The sequence below is a fragment of the Myotis lucifugus genome, unplaced genomic scaffold (assembly GCF_000147115.1).
Source record: "Myotis lucifugus unplaced genomic scaffold, Myoluc2.0 scaffold_51, whole genome shotgun sequence".
Lineage (NCBI taxonomy): Eukaryota > Metazoa > Chordata > Mammalia > Chiroptera > Vespertilionidae > Myotis > Myotis lucifugus.
In genome coordinates, this window is record NW_005871099.1 from 3308073 (window position 1) to 3334100 (window position 26028).

A 26028-nucleotide genomic window follows, 5' to 3' on the forward strand; every position below is an offset into this window, starting at 1 on the left:
GTCACACCCTTCACAACCTTTAAGCTACTTTTGAAATATTGCATTGCCTTCTTTACCTTAGCAATTCATCTAATTTAAGAAATATATGCTATCTATACCCAGGTACAAATCATGTTTATACATTAGTATTTTCTGTCGCTTAACATTGCATTTTCATTACATTTCTTTATTTATCTATGTATTTATCTATTTATGTTTTCTTTGTTTCTCTGGCCCTTAAATTTTGCTGTATCTTTTTTGCCCTCTGATTCTGTATCAAATTTTACGGACTCATAAATAAACTGAAGAGAAAGACTCAGAGTCTTCTATAAAGGAATCGTGTACAGTGGCAATAATCAGACCTCTTTTTTTATTTTATTTATTGATTGATTGATTGTCTAAAGTTTTACATATGCCTCCCTTTTCCCCACTTGACCCCCCTCCCAGCCATTCCCACCCCGGGCAAGCCCCCACTGCCCCAGTGTCTGTGTCCATTGGTTATGCTATTATACATGCATACAAGTCCTTTGGTTGCTCTCTAACCCCTACACCCCTACCCTGCCATTTGCAGACCTCAGTTTTAACATGCACAATCACCCCCACACACATGTTTTTAAACTAGGTGTTCAACAAAAAATTTAAATTAATAAGGTGAGTTATGACAGTCCTGCTTCTGCTACCCATTAGCACATGTGACATTTTGTAAAAGTAAATTACTCATGTATGATCCAGAGAAACCTATGAAAGCTGCTTATAATGTACCTGAGAAGATCAAATAAAATACAGATGTTTTAAAGAGTGGTGAACACTCTTTAAAAATTTGAGTATACTATTCAATGAGGGAATTTGAAAGAGGAAAGATACTACAAGAATTCCTAATTAATGAAGATTTTTATTCTTATTAAAAATAATTTTCTTCACATGACCTTCTTTTTCTGTGGCTATTAACTTACTCTAATCATAATCATTCTGTGTTTTTCTTTGTTTTATTTCTTGCTTTTTTCTTGTTTAATTTCCATTTTCCTTTTATTTCAACTGATATGGCTGTGTTATTGTCTTACTTCCACGTGGGCTTTAAGCACAGCCCTTAGAAGTTACTACTTGATTCAGTTTAATCTAGATTAGGGCTGTTGGTCTATAGTTGAAAACTAAACCTAAACCTAAACATAAAATAGGCACATAGGAAAAGTATCTATAAAGACTATTTAAAATCTAATTTTGACTAATAGTTATTTTAATTTCTTTCTTTCTTAAGCTCACTTTCTCCCTTTTATCTTATGGGATTATAGAAACCTCTCTGATAGCCCGGCCCATGTGTCTTAGTGGTTGAACATTGACTTATGAACCAGGAGGTCACAGTTCCATTCCTGGTAAGGCACATGCCTGGGTTGTGGGTTCTATCCCCAGTAGGGGGCATGCAGGAGTCAGCCGATCAATTCTTTTGCATCATTGATGTTTCTATCTCTCTCTGTTTCCCTTCTTCTCTGAAATCAATAAAAATATATTTTTAAAAATGTTAAAAGAAACCTCTTTGATAAATAGAAGGATGTGTGTATAGGTTTGTATACCTCATCCTTAGTGTCATGAAGGATTTGAACTTAAATCTGATTAAAATTTCTAATAAATGAATATGAATATGCATATGAATTATTTATCCATTGAGATAAAAATGAGAATTTTAATAACAAGAATATACTTTGCGTCTATGAAATGTTTCACCTGAGAAACTAAATACCTTTTTTTATAATTTTTATTTCTTAAAGTATTACAAAGAGTATTACATATGTCTCCTTTCCCCCCCCTTGACATTCCCCTGACCCCCCCCCCCCGTGTCTTGTGTCCATTGGTTAATCTTATATGCATGCATATAAGTCCTGAGGTTGATCTCTTAATCCCCCCCAAACCCTCCCCAGGCTTCCCACTGTAGTCTGACAGTCTGTTCAATTGCTCTGCCTCTACATCTACCCCTGTTCATCAGTCTATACTGGTCCCCATTATCTGTCCCAACCTCACTGGAGCAGTCACCAGGGCCGTCCCTACCTCACTGGGGCCGTTTCAACCTCACCGGGGCTGTCCCTACCTCACTGGGGCCGTTTCAACCTCACCGGGGCCGTCCCGACCTCACACTGGGGCCATTTCAACCTCACCAGGGCTGTCCCGACCTCACCGGGGATTCAACCTACTAAATACCTTTGAAAAAACAATAAAAGCCACAAATTATCTCATTAATGCACATATTAGTTAATGAATGAAAACTCTGTATTCTCATTTAAAGATACAAATCAAGGTGAAATAAGAAAGAGGTAACACCCTTAAATTAGTTTGTTGAAGAAACAGTGAGCTCAGGTCAGAAAACTCTTGAAAATCCTTGGTTGCTATTTTCTTTATGAAGCCAGTATGGGATTTCTGGTCACTTTTGAAAGTGGAAATCCTGACATTTAACACCAAGAACCACAAATCATAGTTCTAAAAATTCTAAAGCTAGACTAAATATAAATAATTCTGAGATTTTATTTTTGGATGCTCTATAGAATAAAGGGCAAGAGATTGGGATTTGGAGTCTAAATAGATGGGTTTTCTTCGGGCTGCACCTATATAGTGAGGTGTGTGAGTAGGTGTGAGCTACAAGGCCTCCTGGTACCTGGGTCTTTTCATCTCTGCAGGGGGATCCTGACACCTTGCTCATGTATTTGTTGTGGGGATTAAAGGAGGTAATGTGTGTAAAACACCATATTGCTTGGAAAGTAGCATGCATTCAGTCACGGTTGGCTATTTAATAGTAATTTGATACTAATAATTACTGACAATTACAGGTAAATATATGGATAGCTAATATGTTTACATTGGGAATAATAGTTTTCCTATTTCAGGAAAAGATGTGTATCAAAATATGTCAAATTATCTTTAAAAAATGCTTACAAGGCATGAGCTCTAGAATTGAAATTTAAATGACCTATAACTAAAGTCAGCTGGGATTATTTTCTTTGGAAAAGCATTTTATATGCTCTAACCGGTTTGGCTCAGTGGATAGAGCGTGGCCTGCGGACTCAAGGGTCCCCAGTTCGATTCTGGTCAAGGGCACATGCCCAGTAGGGAGTGTGCAGGAGACAGCTGATGGATGTTTCTTTTTCATCGATGTTTCTGATTCTCTCTCTCCCTCTCCCTTCCTCTCTGTAAAAAATCAATAAAATATATTTTAAAAAGTGTTTTATAAAGAAAACTTGGTCTATAATGTGCCTTTGGACAATAGGGTGGTGGAGGGTGGAGTGAGAGATGGGGAGGACTTGAAATAAAAAAGAGGTAAATAGTTTAGTTTCCTATATCATATTTAATCAGGCTTAGTTTCATTATTAAATCAAAGATCAGAAAAGCACAGTTTAAAATGTTTTGATACAAGAATTTAAATAGATATTGGAGCACAAATATCTATTTAACACATGCCACAATAGTTTAATATTATAACTACTCAAAGTTAAATATACAACTTTTAAATACTTTAAGTATTTCCTTGAAAATTTGATTTGTGCTTTTATTATTTAATTTCTTTCTTTATTGATTAAGGTATTACATATGTGTACTTATCCCCCCATTTTCTCTCCCCCCACTCATGCCCTCACCCCCCTGGTGTCTGTGTCCATTGGTTAGGCTTATATGCATGCATACAAGTCCTTTGGTTGATCTTCCCCCCTTACTCCCACCCTCTCCTGCCCTCCCTCTGAGGTTTGACGGTCTGATCGATGCTTCTCTGTCTTTGGATCTGTTTTTGTTCATCAGTTTTTGTTGTTCATTATGATTTGTGCATTTAAGCAAGATTGACTTTCATAGTACAACGAACAATTTTGTGATGCTATGATTTTAAGACACACTCTTACTTTTAATAAAATGTGAACAAAACACATTTTCCTTGCTTTTGCAAAGCATTTATTTATTTTTGCAATAAATTCACTATGAGACTGATTCATAAAATTGATTTGGAATATGCATATGTGTATAATATAAAACAAACAAATCAAGAATAAGAATCAATGCAGTGAGTCTATTTGTAGAAGGAAAACTTTCTATTGCATATCATGAAAGTCTCTTTTGTGTTATTTGATTTGCTGAATAGGATCTTTTCCATAGGAAGGAGGCATGTTCTTTTAGTGGTTGTTACTATAAAAGAGTGTCTGAGCATGAAAAAGTGAACTTTTATTTAAAAATACAACACAAATATGCACCCAATGCAGGAGCATCCAAATACATAAAAAAAACTCCTGGAAGATAACTTTTAATTCTTGAAAAAAAATACAATACAAAATCTTCCTATGAGAAATAAGTGTAAATTAGTTAAAATCCACACATAATTTTTTTGTCTAACATAAAAGTGAAATAGTTGTAGTGAATTTGAATATGAGATGAATAACATGTTTATATTAACACTAGAGGCCTGATGCACAAAATCCGTGCAAGGGGCTCGGCCCTCGCAGCCCTGGCTGCCTTGGCCCTCGAAGCCCCATCTTCATCCAGAAGCTCATCCAGATGGTCATTCTGCTGTATGGTCTAATTAGCTTATTAGCTCTTTATTATATAGGACTATGAAGATTGCTCATGGTAGCTATGATCAATATTAGCTGTGTTTTATTTCTTTATTTTTTATCATAAATATTGTCTGCTGAAGATGACATCTCAGATAGGTTAGGATGGTAATTGATTAAAATTTTTTGTATTACTAATTATGTCCGTCCAATGTATTACGTACTATACTATTAGTATAGCATCTAGATCTAGATCTATATTGATATATAGTATGTAGATCTAGATTTAATCTAGGTACTATACTAATATAGTATATCTGTATACAATCTGTATACTAATAGTATATAGATCTAGATTATATATAGATATTATCTATAGTATTCTTTCATTTTTATTTTATTTCATTAAAAAATCTTTATTGTTGGAAGTAATACATAGGTCCTCCTTTTCCCCCCATTAACCTCTTCCAGCCCACTCTTGTATTATTCTTTCTTATTCTTCAAAATAAAATTTATTTACTATTCTTTTAGGATATTCATATTCACATAATATTAATTAATCCCTAACCTAAGCCATGTATTACACTAGACATTTTCATTTGTTTCTTATTCAAGCTTCATATCACTTTTTGATGAACACTTTTATTGTCTTTATGAGGGTGAAGCAATTGAGGAAGGTTTTTTGTAGAATGACTTTAGAAGCTTATAAGCAGAAACACACACACATTCCCTCCTACTCCCTCTCCTTACCCCCCTAACCCTCTCCCCTCAGGCATTCTAGGATAATTAGAAAATTAGATCTGAAAGGTGAGATGGTGATGATATAAGTAGATCTCTTGGGACACCTTTTGTCATGAATCTCCAAGTTAATCCTACAGAGTTGGAGAGAGTGCTCCAAGGATGTTTGAAATGTCATTGAGGAGGTCTGGGCTTTTCTTTAGCTGTCTGACCTTAAGCAGGTCTGAAAAGCAACTCCCAGAGCTACAGAGGTCCCTGAATTAAACAAAATGTAGTCCAGATTAGCACAATTCTCTTTGCAGCTACCTCATGGTGTAGAGAGCAAAATATCGATAAAAGTATTAAGTCAAATGTTGAAATACAAAGACATACTTTTATCTTTTAATAATTAATAACCTATTAATCTAAACCTTAATAAACTTTATAAAGATACCTAATTCATAATCAGCTCATAAACTACTGAGAAAATCTGAAAAATTATTTTCAAAATACATATGAGTTATATCAGTTTTACTATACAACAGATAAAATTGTAATATAGAAAGCCTGAGATGAAATTAAAGACATTTTAAGTACTGGTTTTCGATTCTTAGGTTTGTGTACTCTTAATTCAGCTCTAATTTTGAAATATTTGTATAACTACACTTAAAAGCACATTTGAAGGCGACTCTTAAGTCTTTTAGGTAAAATTTAATGAAGGGTGCTTTAAGAATTTAATAGAATAAATTAACAAATTAATTGATAAATTATTGATATATAAAACAACAGGAAGTAAGAGATGGTTTAAGAATTCTTTGATGCATTGATGTTGCCTAGTCAGTAATACACTAATATATACTTCTAATCTCTGAGGATTTTAAAATTATTCTATGTTCCATATTCTCATGAAAAGAAGCTAATAGTTTTCTAAACTTGGATATAGATTTAGATCTTAAATATAAAATATGATTAGATCAGGAATATAATTTGAACCCTCTTGAAGTTTATCTGTAGTAAACTAGAGGATGTGTGTGAAAAAATATTGCTATATAACTATGTAGACCTATAAGTAACAGTAACAATAAATTATGCTTACACCATCCCAAGTATGCTTCCTATTTTCTTATTTTTTAGTTGATATCTTTAGTTTTAGGCAAGGCACCAACTGTACCAATTGCTTTGCATACAGAAAATCATCCCATTATGATATCAAAATGTTAACATGAGGTTAATGATTATACATGATTTGGGTGTAAATAGTACTTAAATGAGTAAGGTTTGAGACAACCTATTCATACCTGATAATCCAAGTAGGAAAACAAATAATAGGATATTGAAAAAAAAAACAAGACAGAAGTATATATCTGTAGGTGTGTGGTTTTTTATCTGATGTTTTGCTAATGACATGATATCTTGTGTTCAGTAAAAATGAACTGAGCTAGCTTTAGAAGTGTTAGTTATTAGATTTTGGTGTGTGTTCCTGACCTTAACCCAAATTAAAATAAAATTAAGGAGAAAGGATTCATTTTAGTATTCTGAATTTTATTAAGAATGGGAGGAAACTTGAAAAGCTTATATTTGTTTCTGGTTCTGAGTTTTTACATAATTTATATAAGCTTTGGGTAAGTTAAGTGCCCAGCTATTAGAAAACACTTTAAAATATATTTTATCCACAGTGTCATAGAATTAGTGTGATATATTTTATTTTTACAAGTGTTAGCATATTATGTAGGTGGACCGATTAATATAAAGAACAGTTTTATGTATAATTGTGTTAAAATACTCAGAAAAATGTAAGTGTACTCACCATTGCTGAGGAAACAGATTTCCTTTAACAAGTTCTTGCTAATTAGATTAAACATTATTTTGTTTCACTCTTCATATAAAATTTTAGAATTCAGAATAACAATCATCTTCAGTGTAAGGTAAATTAGTTTTATGGCACATAACTCTGACATCAGTGAAGAAATATTGTTAAGAACATATCAGTCAAATAACACTAAAAAATACTAAGATTTTCTTCTACTTTTGCTATATCATCAACTTGGATATATTTAGAAAAAGTCCAATGTAAGAATCACTACTAAAAAGGAAGGAACAAAAGCTTCTAAAAGCTTTGTTTGAATTCTTCATTCTAACTTAAATCAATGAAGAAAATGCTTACTCCAAGTCAATTTTTCTCATATACAATTGGTTAGTGTAGAGATTAAATTATGAATGTCACATTTAATTTCAAACTAAAGAGAGAAATATAATTATCGCAGAGAATGTGCTCTTCTGTGAATGTCAAGCGCAACTTGTTGAAGGTCTTTTGAGACACGCAGAGGACAGACTTTGTGCATTAGTGATGCATGCCTGGAGCACCTACCAGTTTGGAATACAGATGCCGAGTGCACTGTTGGTTACCCCTGCTTTCTATGCAGACTGGTTCTTGGAACCACACTCTCTATTTGCCAGGGAATGAGCCTCTGCTACAGAGTGGATCCAAAGCCTCAATGTTTGTGTAGAAAAATAGCATTCTTGCTTAGGACATTGGTTTGCACTTCTAAATTCATGACTTACCTAGTAATTTGGTAGGAGTTTCTAGAGAGCCCTTTTTCTCTCCTCTGTGTTGCATTTTCCCCTCTCAGTTATTGGTTTATCTTAACAAACAGTGTTTTTTGTTAGCAAGGTGATACTCAAGTAAGAACTTTGCCAGATGTTTGCCTGCTCATTTCTGTTCACTTTTTAGCCGTTCCCTTAGCTTATTGGGAAGGTTATTGGGCTAATTCATGCAAAGCTCTTACAGAGTTTCTGGCACAATCAGTCATCAGTAGGGCAGGTGGTGAGTATATTTCTATAAGATGAGGGCAGTGAGTCCTAGAAATATAATTTCTTTAGTACAGAGACATCATTGGACCTTGTATACAGTGACATTTTAGAAATATACCCAGGCCATTCTTGTTCCTTTATCTGTGGCCTATTGGCTTTTCATCACACTGTCTGTCACTCCAAACCTAAATATCTAACCACCAGAGTAGTTAGCCAGTGTTCCTTAGCATTTTAGCCGAAAGCTACAAAAATGGAGAAGATCCAGACATGATGAAATTATGAGAATGAACATCTATATAATAAAAGCCCAGTGACCGTTATGGTGGAATGACCAGAATGACCCGTCACTATGATGCACACTGACCACCAGGGGGAAGACGCTCAATGCAGGAGCTGCCCCCCTGGAGGTCAGTGCACTCCCACAGGGGAAGCACCACTCAGCCAGAAGCTGGGTTCACCGCTAGCAAACACAGCGGTAGTGACGGGAGCATCTCCCGCTTCCACGGCAGTGCTAAGGAGTGGCGAGCCAAGTGGTAAGGAGTGAGCAGGTGGGTGGTTAGGAGCAAGGGGTCCCAGGTTGCGAGAGGGCATAGGCCGGGCTGAAGGACCACCCCCCCCCCGCCCCAACACACGAATTTTGTGCATCAGGCCTCTAGTAAAATATAAAATTAAAAGAGTCATCAAGAGAACTTTTACGAATATTTTCAAGACTATTCATCTTTAGTAATTCCAGCTATTATTACTAACACTTCACTTCTCTGGTGTAATAATTTAAAGTGATGTGTGAGTGTGGAAGGAGTTACTGACAATTAAAAGCATTGCTGGATATAGTGAATTGATACTGTTTCTGGTGCTGTAATGAAATGAAAGTCCGTTTGCCTTTGGTGACTGTGCTGAATAACATTCTCTAATGCAGTAACTAGAGGATTAAGGGGTAATCGGTTTAGTTCCATTTTATATTAGCAATGGATTGGAATGTTTCTTTCAGGAGACAAGCATTAACATTTTTATCTGCAGCGATGAGCTGATTTTGCCCATTGCACCATAGAGAATATGTGAGCAAAATGTTTAGTTCCTTTATATAGTTTACCATCCATCTGTTTTGTGAGTAATTTTAATTAAAAGGAAAAGGAGCAGAGTTAAAGGATAGCATTGTTAGATATTACTTGCATCTTTTCGTTTGCTTGTTTAGCCTGGTGAGCATGTTTTAGTAATTCTCCTCATTCTCAAGTTTTACCTGAGGTCACTGGGTTAGATATTGGATAAAGATTATTATTTGCAAAGTAATAAGTTGTAGCACTTGAATAATAACATCTTTACTAGTTATTCTCATAAACCATTATATTTAATACTAATTCTCTTTAAAGTAAAAGTCTGTTATGAATCCAGAAAGAACAGGAATATGCCTGTTTTGGAGAGAGAAGTAGGAGAAATGTTTTCTCTCCAAATGAATAGCAATTTTTGGACAAACTAAGGTCATTCATATCCATTTCAGTTTCAGAAATCAAATTTTTATGTTAATAAATGTTTCCTTATGTTAGCTATTAGTTAATTTTCATGAATTGATTGATTCCATTTTCAGTTTTCTCTGGGTTGTCTAAAAATTCAAAGATAGTTATGGCCCCCTTGTGGTCAAATAACATAAAAATTTCAAGATTGGAAGAATAATCTTTTTCTAAAAGGATATTCTGGAAAATTCTAAGGCTATGGCTTCTAAAATCATAAAATAGTCTGATAGAGAATAAAGACATCAGTTAACTAACGATATTGAATTAACATATGATCTATCATTTTTATATAAGTAGATAGATGTTTAGAAAAATATCTGAATAATTACTTTCCTTACCCCACCCTCTGTGACATTTTAGTTCAGATGTGTTAGTAAGAAATTCTTTTGTAAAGTGTGTCTGGTATGATGATGACTTTATTAACTATGGATCATTTAATACTTAAAACCTATTAAGGTAGATCTTGCCAGTGTTGTTCACTGGTTAGAGTGTCAACCCGTGTTTCAAAAGGTTCAGGGTTCAATTCCCAGTTGAGGGCATGCACCTGGGTTGCAGATTCAATCCCCAGCCCAGGTCGGGACGCGTCGGACCAATTAATGTGTCTCTCTTCACATTGATGTTCTCTCTCTGTCTCTCTACCTCCCTCCCTCCCTTCTACTTTTGCTAACAAAACAAACAAATAAACAAAAACAACACACAAGAAAATGAAAAAAATATCCCGGGGTGAGAATTAACACACATATACACACATACATACAACCTATTAAGATAGCGGGATGAGAAACAGCATATATTATGTACATGCTTTTGATAATTAAATCTTAACATTTTAATTAAAATAATTATCTAGTTCTTTATATAGTCCTATATTACTCTTGATTAGTAGAAGCATCTTTGAACCATATCAGAGAAAATGAATATTAATCAGCATTTATTTTTGAAGTTTTTTTTCTATGTTCAGGGTATGTTTTATGTTCTAAATAAAGATTAAATAAAATGATGACAGGAAGTATGTATCTTTATGCATATTTAAGTTAATTTATAAATGTAACAAGCAATTATTTTATCATAGTCATGATAAGATTTCCAATTATTATTACTGAAAAAATATTGATGTGGATTATTTGTATGTTACCTTTTTTAAACAACTATATGTACATAGAAAAATCATTTGGATTTGGGCCAATTGCTTTCTAGAATAGCATGTGAAAATTTATATACAATTGTTTTATGTATAAATCTACTTAAAATATAAAAACAGATGGTAATGAACTAAACAGGAACAAATTGTGGTATGCAAATATAACTACTGTCTGTGAATTGTTTTAGTGAAACAATCTTTTTAATTTTGATGTGATTGTAAGAGTGGAAAGGGAAAAAAAGTCTTGTAATGTATAGGACATGCCAATAATAGATATTCACAAGCTGTCCTGATCCCTGCCAATTTGAGACTACTATTTTTATCCCGTGCACTTCACTTGATCTCATGGGATACAAACTTCTGTCTTCATTGAAGAAATGGAAAAGCTAGCAGAAATTAAATGAATACTTTAATAAATGTCACAAAGAATTTATCAGAGCTATGCTAGATTTAAAAATATCTGTGGCTATTTGGGTTCTTTTGTGGTTCCAAATAAATTTTTGGAATTTTTGGAGTAGTTCTGTGAAGTACTCCCTTGATATAGGAATTGCATTGAATCTATAGACTGCTTTGAGTAGTATGGACATTTTAATGATGTAAATTCTTCCTATCCATGAACATGATATATGCTTGCACTTATTTGTATCTTCTTCAATTTTTTCTTCAGTGTCTTATAATTTTTTGAGTACAGGTCTTTTACATCCTTAGTTAAATTTATTCCTAGATATGTTATTTTATTTTATTGATGCAACTATAAATAGGATTGTTTTCTTAGTTTCTCTTGCTGATAGTTTATTATTGGTGTATAAAGATGCAACTGATTTTTGGCTATTTATGTATCCTGCTACTTTACTGAATTTATCAGTTCTACTAGTTTTTTTGGTGGAATATTTAGGGTTCTCATAGCCATAGCAATCTTGAGAAAGAAGAGCAAAGCTGGAAGATTCACACAACCTGACATCAAACTATATACAAGGCCATAGTAATCAGAATAGCTTGGTACTAGCATGAAAACAGACATTTAGATTAATGGAACAGAATAGAAAGCCCAGAAAGAAACCCACACTTTGTGGTCAATTAATGTTTGATAAAGGAGGCAAGAACATACAATGGGGTATAAAGATAGTCTGTTAAATAAACGGTGTTGGGAAAATTGGACAGATACATGCAAAAAAATAAAATTAGACCACCTTTTTACACCATACAGAGAAATAAACTCAAAATGGATTAAAGACTTAAATATAAGACTCAAAACAATAAAAGTTCTAAAAGAAAACATCAGCAGTAACATCTTAGACATTTCTAATAGCAACATTTTTTTTGATATATCTCCTCAGACAAGGGAAACAAAAATAAGAGAAGATAAACAAATGGTACTATATCAAATGAAAAAGTTTTTGCACAGCAAAGGAAACCATCAAAACCATCAACCAATGAACGGACAACCCATTGAATAGGAGAATATATTTACCATGATTATCATTATTTATGACTAGAGGTCCAATGCATGAAATTCGTGCAAGAGTAAGCCTTCCTTCCCTTGGCTGCAGGCACGAGCTTCCCTCTGGCACCCGGGACCCAGGCTTCCCTCGCAGCTCCAGCTTCATCCAGAAGGTCTTCCAGAAGGACATCCAGTTTAATTAGCATATTACACTTTTATTATTATACACTAGAGGCCTGATGCACGAAATTTGTGCAAGGGGCTTGGCTCCTGTGGCCCTGGCCGGCCCTCGCAGCCCCGCTTCGCCCGGAAGGTCGTCCTGAAGGTTGTTAGGCTGTTTGGTCTAATTAACATATTAGCTCTTTATTTTATACGATAAGTATACAATTGAACAAAGATGTTATAAGAATTAGGAAAAATATAAACATCATTTGAGCTAAAGTGGTAGAATTTGGGGTGTTAATGTTTCTTTAATGTTATTATTATTTTTTTCTTTCCACTTGGGAGAAGGAGAATACATAATAAACACAAAAGCAGTTACTTTTTAATTAGACCAAGGACATTTTTCATGGCATGCTAATTTCTATTCACTGCACAATGTGAGGTTTTGATGGCAATATGTTAAAATTTTACAAAATTGAGTTGCTTTGCCATTGAGTTATGTCTATGTTTGCTTCTTTCCAGAACATATCATTGATATTTGACCTAAACATCTCTAAGGAAATTTCATAGGTAAATGTAAATGACTTACCAAGCACAGTTAATGTAGCTGCAAATATGGTTGTGCTGCAGCCTCTGGAGGCTTCCAGGTTTGGTGGCTTACCTGTGTTTCCCATCACTCTGTCTTTTGTCCAACTCTAGCTCCATTCGCACCAGAACAGACTGGAGGGCACTTGTGTGAATGCAGGTGAGCGGTCTGTGTAACCAGAGCAGGTAGAATGTAAACATTTATTTCCTTCCTCTTTTGGTTCAAGCCCCTTCCAGCCTCCTCTAGGGCCTGAAGCACAACCAGCAAAAGAAGGACTGGGAAGGGCCCATTTAATTAATTTTACCAAGTATCTTACCACCTCATTAAAAGAACATTTCAAGGGGAACATTTGCTGACGTGGCTTTTTGAAGATTCATTTATTCCATAGACATTTAACCAGAGTCTTTGGTTTACGGATGTAAAGATATAAAGATGAATTTGACCTGGTCCCTGCCTCAAGCAGCTTATATAAGGGAGAAGTTTGTCCTGCTTAATGTTAAGGCTCTCTAAAATACAAACAGCTTCTTCCTTTTTTATACTACATAAAAAGAAAGCCAATGATGCTTTTATTATATTAGAATTCATATATATATATGAAATATACAGGGTGTCCCAAAAATTTTTATATACTTTAATAGCTGATAGCTCAATTTTGAAAGTGAAATGTATTTTAATAAACACTGCCTTTATATTTATTCAAAGTGTGTGTATACATTTTCCTGGGACAGCCTATATATATTTTCAATAGATGTAAATTACATTTCATATAAGTTTGTATATTTTAGAAGTAAGATTGGCATAACATCTGCAGTGTTCCTTTAGTTGTTTTAGAGAAAAATTTAATAAAATCTTCAAAATGACTTTAGCATGATAGAAAATAAAAGACGGGGTTGTACTGACTTGGACGCTCAATTTCTTCCTTTAGTTTTAGTTGAGCACCAACACTTGTATCCCCTGTTTTCTTTTGTTTGTTTCTTTTCTAATTTTAAAGAGTGATTTTTGTATCTGTCACAATGAAACATATACATTCCTCTCAGAAATTGCCAAAAGACATGCACGAGGATGTCCATTACAGCACTAATTTTCATAGCCCCAAACCAGAAAGAACCCAGAGGTCCATCAACAGTAAAATGGAAACGTACAGTGCGGTACACGCATTATATTGGCAAACCACATGGCATTGAAAACAGGATAATAAGGATAAAGCTGAAACATAGCACTGAGTGAAGGAAGGTAGACACTAAATGTAGATACTTCTCTGATTCCTTATCAACAAGATACAAAACAGACCACACTGTAGTACAGAGGGGCCTTGACTTACGAGTTTAATTCGTTCGGAGACCGAGCTCGTTAACTCAAATTACTCTATCAACTCAATGCAAAAAATCAGCCGAGAGACAGCTGGTATCTCAAAAAACTCGTTAGTCGGGACACTCGTAAGTCAAGGCCCCACTGTATTTAGTGGTTAGCTTTTGTGAAGTCTCTCTTTTCTGGAAGGGAGCACAGAATATGGTGTGTGAGGGTTGCTAGTTACCTGGAATTTTTTTCACCTGGCTTCTGATACCCAGATGTGTTTAGTTTGTGAACTTATGATAAATGTGCTTTTTTGTATGTGTATTAGTCAACACAAAGTTTAAAAATGAACTGTTAAAGTAAGTGAATATATGGGCAAGTGTAACAAGAAATGGAGCTGTGCTCCCAATAGTCATAAGCCTCATCCAACAGACTTTGTGGAACTAAATGAGGACCACACAATTATAAAAAACAGAGGTTATTCGTTCAGAGCTTTCTGTAGCAGCCACTATCAGCTGCATTTGGCAGAGACTCAAAGGTAAGGAGGGGAATGGGAAAGCATCATAGCAAAAAAGGGGGAAGGCTTCAGGCGGGCTGTGATTGGAGGCTGCTGGCATGGGAAGTGCAGGTGGGCCGGCCGGAATCCAGGAACCTTATGTGATTAGTTTGGGGAGCACAGTTTGCTTTCTCCAGGCAAAAAAATAGAGCAGCTGGAAATTTTTGACTAAGTTCTGCCAGTTCTGGGAAAGTTGCTGCAGTTATGGTTTGGCTGCCTTCAGAGGTGGCAGGTGAGAGTTCTGTTGTCACATGTAGTCTGGGCATTGCCTGTTTGCATATTCAGTTTCATCATAGAAGGAGCCGTGTGAAGGGCTGTGCTCTGCCAGAGCCTCGTCTGGTGCGCTTTGAACGTGAGGCTTGGTCTCCTATATTTTGGGGACTAGACCTGTGATTTGTCAGTTTTCCCAAAAGTAATTGGACTATGAGTAACTACCTGCTAAACTAATCTAATCCTGTTCCTACTGAGCTAATCTAAGAGAGACTTATAATGGAAAGACAACTTATTTGGGTAAACTAGTGGTCATATCTTGTTCAATAATTGGACATTCTGCCCTACCTGGTTTGGCTCAGTGGATAGTCGGCCTACAGACTGAAGGATCTTGGGTTTGATTCTGGTCAATGGCACATGCCCGGGTTGTGGGCTCGATCCCCAGTAGGGGGTGTGCAGGAGGCAGCCGATCAATGATTTTCATCATTGATGTTTCTATCTCTCTTTCCCTCTCTCTTCCTCTCTGAAATCAATAAAAATATATTTAAACAATAATTGGACATTCCCTTACTTGATGGTGAGTTGGTTCAGTCAGATATAGTCATTAAATACTATTTTAAAAAGCCAGGCGTCTCTGTGATCATATATTCAGAGTAGTTCTAAAGCTCAGTGAATATTAGAATCCCCTGGAGAGCTTTGAAACTGCCCTGATCCTGGTTCTGCCAGCAGAGATAGAGATGCCAATGCAATTGATAAAGTGTGAGACCCAGACACTGATATATATATTTTAAAGATCTTGTGATTTCAGTGTGTGGCTGGTGATGAAATCACTGGCTTACTGCAAAGGTTATTATATAACATTTGACTTCTTGATAGTTGCTTATATTACATCAAGTATTTTACATACACTATTTTATTAAAGTATTCTTAATGCCCTATGAGGTAGTTGTTATGATCTTGTTTTTAATATGCACATTATTAAATTATATTAATTTAATGACTTGCCTATAGCAATTAAATATTTTACCTTGAGTCACACAACAGTAGGTGCACGGTCCATATTTACAGACAAAATGTGACTTAAATTGAAGTGAGGCTCTATGCAGCCTTTATTTATCTTTCTTAGTATGGATATTCAGATATTTCAGTGTGTTTTAATACTGGATCCTGGAAATGTTGATATAATATACAGAAGTATATCATAGTTTCTAAAATTGAAAAAAATTCTGTATTTCAAACTCTATCTGTCCTCAAGTTTTCAGATAAAGGCTTATGAACCTCGAATAAGTATAAGAGAAGCAGGTTTAATCAAATTTAGAGGAATCTCTCTGAACAGCTAGTCTGTACCTCTATTATATGATATTTTTATCAAGCTATGCTGATCTAATAAATTTCTCTTTATTCTAGGAACATGTTTATTGAAAAAACCTGTACCAGTCACTATTATTGATAGATCTGTAATTTCAGGCTTGGAAGAGATCTTAATAGCTTGCTATACCAATCACCAATCTGATACTTGAATGTATTTCATCTTCTCAGGGCTCAAAACCTGGCTTACAGCCTTTCCTAGAATCAATATCAGACTCTCAACTTTGTCACATGTACAATTTATTTTTTCCCCATTTGGACGATCAGATGCACTTGTATCTTGGCTCTTAGAGCCCCTTTTCTCTTCTTCATGAGTCAGTTAAGACCATGACATTAGTTTCAGCTAATTTTCACCTTCTTCCATTCTGTGTCGTGTTCTTTCAGTCTGAAGGTCCTTGGGCTTATTGTGAATGAATACATTTTCTCTCACAAAGTAGGGCATGGATACGGTTTTATTTCAGCTCTTAATATTGACTACTATAGCAATATCTTTCAATTTTATTAATCCATATCCAAGATGTTAAAGAAGATATTTTTAATTACTAACATGAATTTCAATAATTAAAAAGTAATAAGACAGTATAAAATTATTCACTCTTCTGGTGCAAATAAGAATTGTAATATTTTATGTGTTTTATGTAATACAAGGGGCAGGCCTCCTAGAACAGTTTTTTTAAAAATATATATTACACCTTAAACTGGGTAATAGTTCTGGTTCAACTGATTCTTTAGAAGAAATGTGGACAATATCTAGTATATAATAAAGTACATAAAAAACCTACCATTTGGAATTTAATTGAGGCACGTAAGAAATAACAGTCAGCTAAAACACTTTCTAGGTCTAATGTTTTAGGATTAAGCCTCCGAATTCCATTTTTCTTCTTCCTTCAGGATTTTAATTGCTTTTTTGGTGTCTGGATCTGTTCTGATTTCTAATGGATAATTGAATGAGGTCCTTCATCTTCTGTACTCAGGAAGCCTATCCCATTGGTCCTGTAGTTCAATTGCTTTGTAATCAATCCCTCTGAAAAGCCAATATGCTAGCAAAATGACAGAGTGTCTCAGAGCCCTGATACTTGCCTGAGAAGTTAAATCAGTTCTTCCCTTTTTTCCAAAAAGAATGGGTCATGGGAAAAGCCTTCCTCCCAGAAAGGAGGTCTCAGCAATAACTGCTTACCTCATCTAACATGCACTTCATCCTCTTTCTTGAAGGGCTGTTGTAAGGACAAATGAGAAAATATGTGTGAAACAGCTATCGGAGCATGAGTCAGCCTTCAGTGAAGGGTGGCTGTGGGGAAGAGAGGTGGCTCTGGTGGTGTTGGTATAGTAGTTTGAGCTGGTGGCAAGTGTGAATCAATGAGAACCAATGAGTCTTTGGTGTAAGAAAGTTTCTTGGCCATCAATGGGATTGTAATTCATGTGTGCCTTGCACAAGATGTCTAACAAGGACTGACTACCTAGTAGGCTGACTAAACAACTACCTAGGACATCATTTTAAAAAATAATTTTATATTTGGTATTAAAACAAAATTAAAGTTGAAGTATGTTGGGTTTTCTAATATATATTTTAGACTTTGGAATTGGTTTTATTTTGAATAATGAATAAACTAGTCTGTAAGCATTTAGTTTCTTTACAGACCTTAGACCACCCCCAAGTCTACATTTGCATGGAAAGTCTTTATTTTAATATACATTGGTGCTCAATTAAACAGAGTCTGTAGCTTGTGTTGTACATTACATACATTTTTGTTCAAAATTCTTGCATCGTTTCTTCCAATTTAGCTTATTTTCCACATTTGACCCCAGGTAACAAGACCACTTAGACAAAAAATTATTGTATAAAATGAGAAACCAGAAAAAGATAAGAGAGGAAGAGAATGTTTATATAATTAGTATTAACTTTTGCCATGTTATCAAATAGTTGATATATTTTTACATTGGACAGTCTTAGCAAGCATAAATTTGGTGTCTCAATAGTGATGTACGTTTGTTTTTCAGCAGTGGGGCGTTCCAAGTTAGGTTTGAATTTCATATCCAAATAAGAGCATAAATTTCACCTGTCATTGCACATTGCTCTGCTGAGGGGAAGACGCAGATGCCATGGGGAGAGAAATGTGGCCTGGGGGCGAGTAAACAGCCACTCCATGACGGATGAACAGGAGCAGTTCACGCTGCTCCTGTTAAGATGGAGCTACATGTCCTCAGACCTTTGTGAACTATCAAGTGTGGGCTGACTGAGAAATAGGTCCTGTCTTATTTCTTACCCTTTTAACATGACAGGAAAAAATGCTCTTTGAATCGTAACAAATCATCGGACGCATAGGAACAGTAGATCAAAATGATTTTATGAACCCTACAAGAAAATGAATGTTGTGAGGAGACCAGGCTATTTTTGTGTGAAGTTCTTTCTGGAAATGAGTGTGTTGATTCAGACAGACTTGGAATTGGAAATCCTGCGTCCATAACCAGGCTCTTATCATTTACTGTGTTACCTCGAGTTAGTTACAGAAGTTGCTAAACCTGAGCTTTTCAACTGCCAAATGGGGACAATGATGATACCTATTAATTTTAAGTTTTGTGTGAGGACCAAATCAGTTACTGCCTGATGTATAGTGAATAAGCACTCAATAAATACTGGTTGTTCTTATTTTTTATTTAAGATGATGAAAACGTTTCTCCATGAATTTATAATTTTGCTGCATGTTACCTAGGATTTTTTTAAAAAAAGTATTATAGATAATATATTCATTCATTCAGCAAATATTTTTGAGGGTGCACTGTGTATTAGGTGCTGCATTAAATCCTGGGCAAATAGCAGAGAAGGAAACGGAATGACAGGTGGGGCTAGGAGAGGTTGCTAAGGTGACTGAAGATAAGCGAATATTTTAGTAGATGATTGTAGTAAAGTAAATAAATGAAGCGATCACTTCTCCAGGCAGTGGATTTTCCGATGCAGTGAGGATCCAAGGCGAGCGTGCTTGGCATGATCAAGGAGCCACAAGGAAGCCAGAGAGGTTGTTGTAGGAATGTCACGTTGAGAGATCGTAGGGCATTGAAGGTGTGGGCACGTCATGTCAGCCTTAACAAATGGAGGGAAGGGATGCCGTAAGATGGTTTTGGGCAGGAGAGTGACATATCTGATTTACGTGTTTGGAGAAGGGGCATGCATGGGGTCAGGAAAGTCCTTTAGGAGCTATTACAGTGGTTTAAGATAGAAATGATAGTGTTTTGGACTAGTCTGATAGTGGTAGAAGTTCAAAAAAAAAAAGGCCCAGTAATGTATTAAATACTATGAACTAGAGACAGGTGGAAGAGGGCATAGAGGGGATAAATGGGATGAAAAAAACCAACCAACCAGCAAACAATCCCCCCACAAAAAAAACCCAAAAAACTAACAACACCAAAACTCCTGAAAAACCTTTTAACTTTTATTTATTTTTTATTTTTAAAAAAAATATATTTCTTTTATTGATTTCAGAGAGGAAGGAAGAGGGAGAGAGAGACAGAAACACCAATGATGAGAGAGAACCATTGATTGGCCGCCTCCTGCACACCCCTTACTGGGGATCGAGCCTGCAACCCAGGCATGTGCCATTGGCCAGAATCGAACCTGGGACCCCCCAGTCAGCAGGCTGATGCTCTATCCACTGAGCCAAGCCAGCTAGGGCAAAACCTTTTAACTTTTAATTGGATATTTACTTATTCAATAAACAATCATTGAAGTTATTTAGTATCCAGTATGCCGCAGATGCTGTATTAGATACTTGGGATAAGAAATAAATAAGACATGATACCTGCTCTCAAGAGCTTAGTGATAATAAATAGCCCGTATTGAAGAAAAAGATAAAGTGTTCTATTATAAATTAGAAAGCAGTAAGCAGTTTCGCGTTTTGAGGATGGCAGGAGGTCTTCAGAGAGGAGAACGAATTTGTGATAGATCATCTCTTCTGTTATAATTGGACACAATGGAAAAGTTCACTTGATCCATGCAGTAAAAGTCTCTGTTCCTCAGTATAGAAAACCAGATAACTGTAGTCACAGGTACACATGGCTGCAGTTACAGGTATGTATGTAATATACCATAGCCTTGGATAGCTCTCTCTCTGGCCACCCAGATCTCAACTGACCATGGATCAGATTAGCTCTTGGTCATTATTCGCTTAGAAGTTCCTTCTAAGAAGTCCCATTCAGGGGCTGAGTGTTATCTGAATCCCTGGCATGCACTAATAACTCCAGCCCTTCCACTGTGGTCTTCAGTTTGAACTGCATCTTTTGGCCACTTCTTTTGATTCTTCAAACAGTGGGTCTCTTCCCCTCCATGCCCATCAGAATGCTCATTTTGCTCATTTTCAAATGGTATTGTGCTAACAACTAAAGAAATGGTTCCTACTTTTGAGTAGGGGCTGGGGTTACTCATATATGGACAAAAACCTTCCACCTCATAGATGAAAAGGAACCTCTTATTTTCACTTTTATTACAGCTGGTGGACCCTTTCCCACCCAAACCTACATAGCTTTATGGACTACAAGAACTTTTCTTTACATCAAAATCATGGCTATTTACTTTAAAGGCACCATTATAGAAAATATCCTATAATTTGTCTTGAAGCCATTTGGATGTGCTATCAGAATTTGTAGTAAACTAACACTTCTTGTAACCGTGAACTAATTTAACAGCATTTAATTGTTTCACTCTGAACTGGAAATCCAAGGCCATGTCATAGGAAACTTGGGAATCACTGTAAACAAAGTGTTCGGAGTGATTGTTATGTGTAATATTTATTCACAAAGCACACTCTTTATTTGATTTATGTATGTAATACAGCAATGTTTTAGAGGTTGTCTGTATTAAAACATGCAAACATAGTGTTTCTCAAAGTATGGTCCAGAGGCAACTAGAAGTTTCCAGAACACTGCTTTTATTTAAAGTGAAAACAAATAATATAGAGAAGCAGTTATGCCATTTTTCAAGTTGAAAAAAATATTAAAATAATTTTATGAGGTTTGCTATATTATAATGATTGTCAATTAGAAAACTGTGAAATTTATTTTTACTAAATCATACACATTAGGTCTCTCTCTTCTAAGTCTTTGCCATTCCAAAATACTTCTCTTATTTTTCAGATGAATATTTATTAGGTAACAACCTCAGACAATTGTAAGTTTTGTAGGGTATTATCATTGTCATTTTGCAAGTGAATACATTTTAAAAACACCTTTTTGATAAATGTTTGCAATTTATAATTAATATCACAGAGGGGGAAAGAAGTGGCCTTGAACTGGAGGAGCCCATGAAGACCAGTTAGGCAAAACTTGCCTGCCCTTGCTCCTTTTTCATAACTAGAGCTAATGTCTTTATTTTGATGATATAGAAATAGAAATGTTGGGGGGGAAAAGTAACTCAAAATATGTAATTGTTCAAGATTTAATTGGTTCGTGGCAAACATAAACCACTTGGGCTGCTTGAAATTTTTTGAGAAGAATATGTCACATTCTCCCAAAGGCAGTGTACATATGAGACTGAGTTGGACATGTGTCCTGGCCATGTCTCAGCTGCTGTAGAGAAAATGAAAATGTGCCTCAAAATTAGAACTTAAACCCCTCTTCTGAGGTTTCTTCCTCTTTCCTGGTGATTAATAAAGTCATAGCAAAAATTCTATAACTGTATGGTGTAGAAAAATTCTATGCTCCTATTTTATAGTAGGGGATTATTATTATTTTTTAAAACCCTTATCTGAGGATGTTTTTTCATTAATTTTTAGGGAGAGTAGTGAGAGAGGGGAAGACAAAGAGAAACATTGATGTGAGGGAAACACATCGATTGGTTGCCTCCTGCAGGAGCCCCGACCAGGCCCTGGCCAGGGAGGAGCCTGCAACTGAGGTACATGCCCTTGACCTGAATGGAACCCTTGACCCTTTGGTCTGTAGGCCGATGCTCTATCCACTGAGCCAAACTGGCTAGGGCAGGGGATTATTATTTTTAACAGAAAATATGATAAGGTAGAAAACAATTAGAATAAAGACTGCAAATTACTTTGCTGCTTACTAAAGAAACAGAGTAGTATAGATCTAATAATTATAGGTCTAGAAGAAAACTGTCTTTTTTCTATGCTCAGTATTTACTAGTTGTCTGAACTTCATATAAGTCAAGGAACCTTTTTAAACATTAGTTTTCTTATCTCTTAAAATGGGAATAAAAATAGTACCTAAATGAGAGTTTATTTGAGAATAAAATAATCTAGTCTTGTTGAAGGCCTAGCATAGTGTCACCCACCATTAAAAAAAAAGAATCTTAAGCCTATGTTATCTATATTGTTGTTGATAATGATGACTACAACAATGATAAGAAAGAATTAAAAAGTTTTACAAGTAAAAGATTAGTGACATTTTTGCCTCTGAAACTATTCCAAATTTTAATAGTTTCCAATTTATTTGTGCTTTTCTTCTATTTGAAATTAATGAAATGGACATATCATGATAAAATTTTACTTGTGTGTGTGTGTGTGTGAAAATTCACCATTATTATTGGTAGCTCTTGCCCGTGGCAATGATATAATCGCTGCAGCAAAACTACTGAAATTCTATGTATATCTGAAACAAAATTCCCTGCCTCTGTTTAATATTTAGAAATAATCTTTTAGTTGCCTTTCAAAGTGTGTCTAATTATTTGAGCCTGGCTATGAAATTTCCTTGTGTCAAAGACATAGTCTTTTTTTTTGATACTTAAACAAACAAAACAAAATAAGAAAACAGGATGTAACAGACATGGACATGAAGTACACATCTTGATTTCTACTTGTTCTGATTATCTTCCTATTTTAGATCTTATAGCTTCAGGATACTGTCACCTTGTGTGTTTGTGACTTGAATTAATTCAAAGCATATTGTTTAAAGGGATCAGGTGAAAAAGGTGATTGAGAGGAGCAAATTATAAATCACTCACAAGCTAGGCCAGTCAGATGGGGAATATGAATCAAAGACTGAGCTAGTGTCATTAACATTATGAAGAGAAAGGAAATAGCACTTTATAAAATTATTATCCACTGATTTGGAATAAAAAGGATATAATATAATGTAACCTAATTGCTATCTTTGTATAACATACAGGTTTCTCCCTCCTTCCTTCCTTCCCTTCCTTCTTCAAGTATTTCAGCTATCCAGACTCTTAATAATATTTATTTAGGCTAATATCCAAGAGGTTCTGAGCTTATGGCTTTTTTTTGTTCAGACACATTTACTAGTTTTTTGGTTGCTTATTTATGGAGAGTATTTTGCTATTTGGAGCATCATCTCCTTTTGTCCTTTATTTTCGGATCCGTCGTGTTCTGGTTACTTGATTTTGCTGGAAGTCTGGTATTTGGGTAGCTGAAATACTTGACAAAATGAATATTCTTTGGAGTAAATTGTCTTATTTTTGTAATGCTTGAAGTTCCAGAATGTTTCATAGAAGGAAGAATAAATCAGCAGTTTAATTTTTGGAAAAGGCAAGTTCAGAATATTTACAATAAAGTACCTCATGAATATGTAGCAGACCAAATTGATTTTGATAAACTGCTTCATATTCTACTGTTATTACTCTGCCTAGAAAATATGCTTTGTGTGGTGAGAAATTTAAACAATATAAGGGATATTTGGAAACAAAAAGAGGTGTGAATGTCAGGAGAATGGAAGGAAAAAAAGAAGCTACCTATTACTTTTAAAATATGCTGAAACAAATGCAACCCAGCAGGGCTTGCAAAGACACACTTGTGTTAAAGACAGGAAAATAGTTTGCTGATCTCTATTTTGATTGGCTCTCACTTCTGGTTTCCTTATCACTTTTTTTTTAAGGTTTCAAGAAGTATAATGATAGAAATAGGTACTTTTATGACAATATTCTTCATTTATTTGGTGTTGACAAATTCAGGGCCTGCCCCATATGCTTTTCATTTCCATGTAATCTCTTAAACAGATGAGAAATATAGGAGTATTAGCTTTTTTATTTTTTAAAATTTATCTTTATTATTGAAAGTGTTACAGATCTATGTCTCTGGATCTATTTTGTTCATCAATTTATTTTGTTCATTAGATTCCACGTATGAGTGAGATCATGTGATACATGAACAGAATAAACTATTTGACGGTTTAAAGAAAAAGCTGGTCATATTCAGAACTTCAGAAGTTTAGTATAAGTCAGCAGGTATAAATAGAGAATGATAAAAATGAGGAAATAAAAATAGACAATGGACAGATAATTGCAATTATTACAGGTCACAATAGGAGAATTATACTTTGCTGGTAAGCAGGGGAGTGTCAGGATCAAATTTTATTTCAGCTGTGTATTCTTCTATAATTTTAATTATAAACAGGTTTTGTTTTGGATTTTGGTTTTTAGTGAGCTTAGAGTTCAAATATATGAGGTAGTTTTGAATGAGAGATTATTCTATATAATAAAAGGCTAATATGCAAATCGACTGAATAGCAGAACAACTGGTCAGTATGACTCACACTGACAACCAGGGGGCAAACGCTCAATGCAGGAGCTGCCCCCTGGTGGTCAGTGCACTCCCACAGGGCAATGCCACTCAGCCAGAAGTCCTGAGCTGGGCTCACTGCTGGTGAGCACAGCAGCGGTGGTGGGAGCCTCTCCCACCTCCGCGGCAGCACTAAGGATGTCCAACTGCCGGCTTAGGCCCATTTTCCACGGGGAATGGGCCTAAGCCATCAGTTGGACATCCCTTGAGGGTTCCCAGACTGTGAGAGGGCGCAGGCCAGGCTGAGGGAACCCCGGAGTGCACGAATTTCATGCCCTGGACCTCTAGTAGCTTTATAGAAGCACAACCAGGTGAGGAGGGAGAGCTGAGCTTATTCTGTGTTGTGTGGAGGTGTAAATTTTCCCCTAGATATATGAGCCTTATGCCCATACCCATGGGATCCTCCAACCTGCCAGCTAAAAGGCACTGGCTTGCCCTAGCCAGGGCTCCGTGGATAGAGTGTTGGCCTGCAGACTGAAAGGTCCTATGTTCTATTCCAGTCAAGGGCACATGCCTGGGTTGCAAGCTTTATTCCCAGTGGATGGCATGCAGGAGGCAGATGATCAAGGATTCTATCTTATCATTGATGTTTCTATCTCTCTCTCCCTCTCCCTTCCTCTCTGAAATCAATAAAAATATATTTTTAAAAAATAAAAGGCACTGGCTCTTCAAGAGAGTATTTTTTTGTTTGTTTGTTTGTTTGTATGTGTAACTATATTTTTAAAGAACTGTTTGATATATATATATATATATATATATATATATATATATATATATATTAGTATATATGGCTAATATGCAAAGTGTTCCCTTGGGAGTTCAACCGGGAGTTTGAGTGCTCGCTATGATGTGTGCTGACCACCAGGGGTAATGAAGGAAGGCCCTGGCCAGCAGCTGGAAGGCCCCAATTGACCCTGATTGCTGGCAAGGCCTAGGGACCGTACCCATGCATGAATTTCGTGCACTGGGATATATATATATATATATATATATATATATATATATATATATATATAGTCATTTAGAAAGATAGTCTAGAATATTATTTAAGAACTAGGATATTATGCCCTGATTTTCTTGTTTTAAATACCAAGTCTACATATACTTGCTCTGAGACCTTAAATTTAACAAAATAATATCTTATTTCTTCATTTATGGGGATAATAATGACACTTTAGGTCAGAATACTTCAATGCCATGTAACATAAACCAAACTCATGGATTAATGA

General features: G+C 35.5%; 1 protein-coding gene across 1 annotated transcript in view; it reads left to right on the top strand.

Moving 5' to 3' along the window:
* The window catches only part of CACNA2D1 (calcium voltage-gated channel auxiliary subunit alpha2delta 1), a 377680-nt gene that overhangs the window by 141065 nt on the left and 210587 nt on the right, over positions 1 to 26028 (top strand).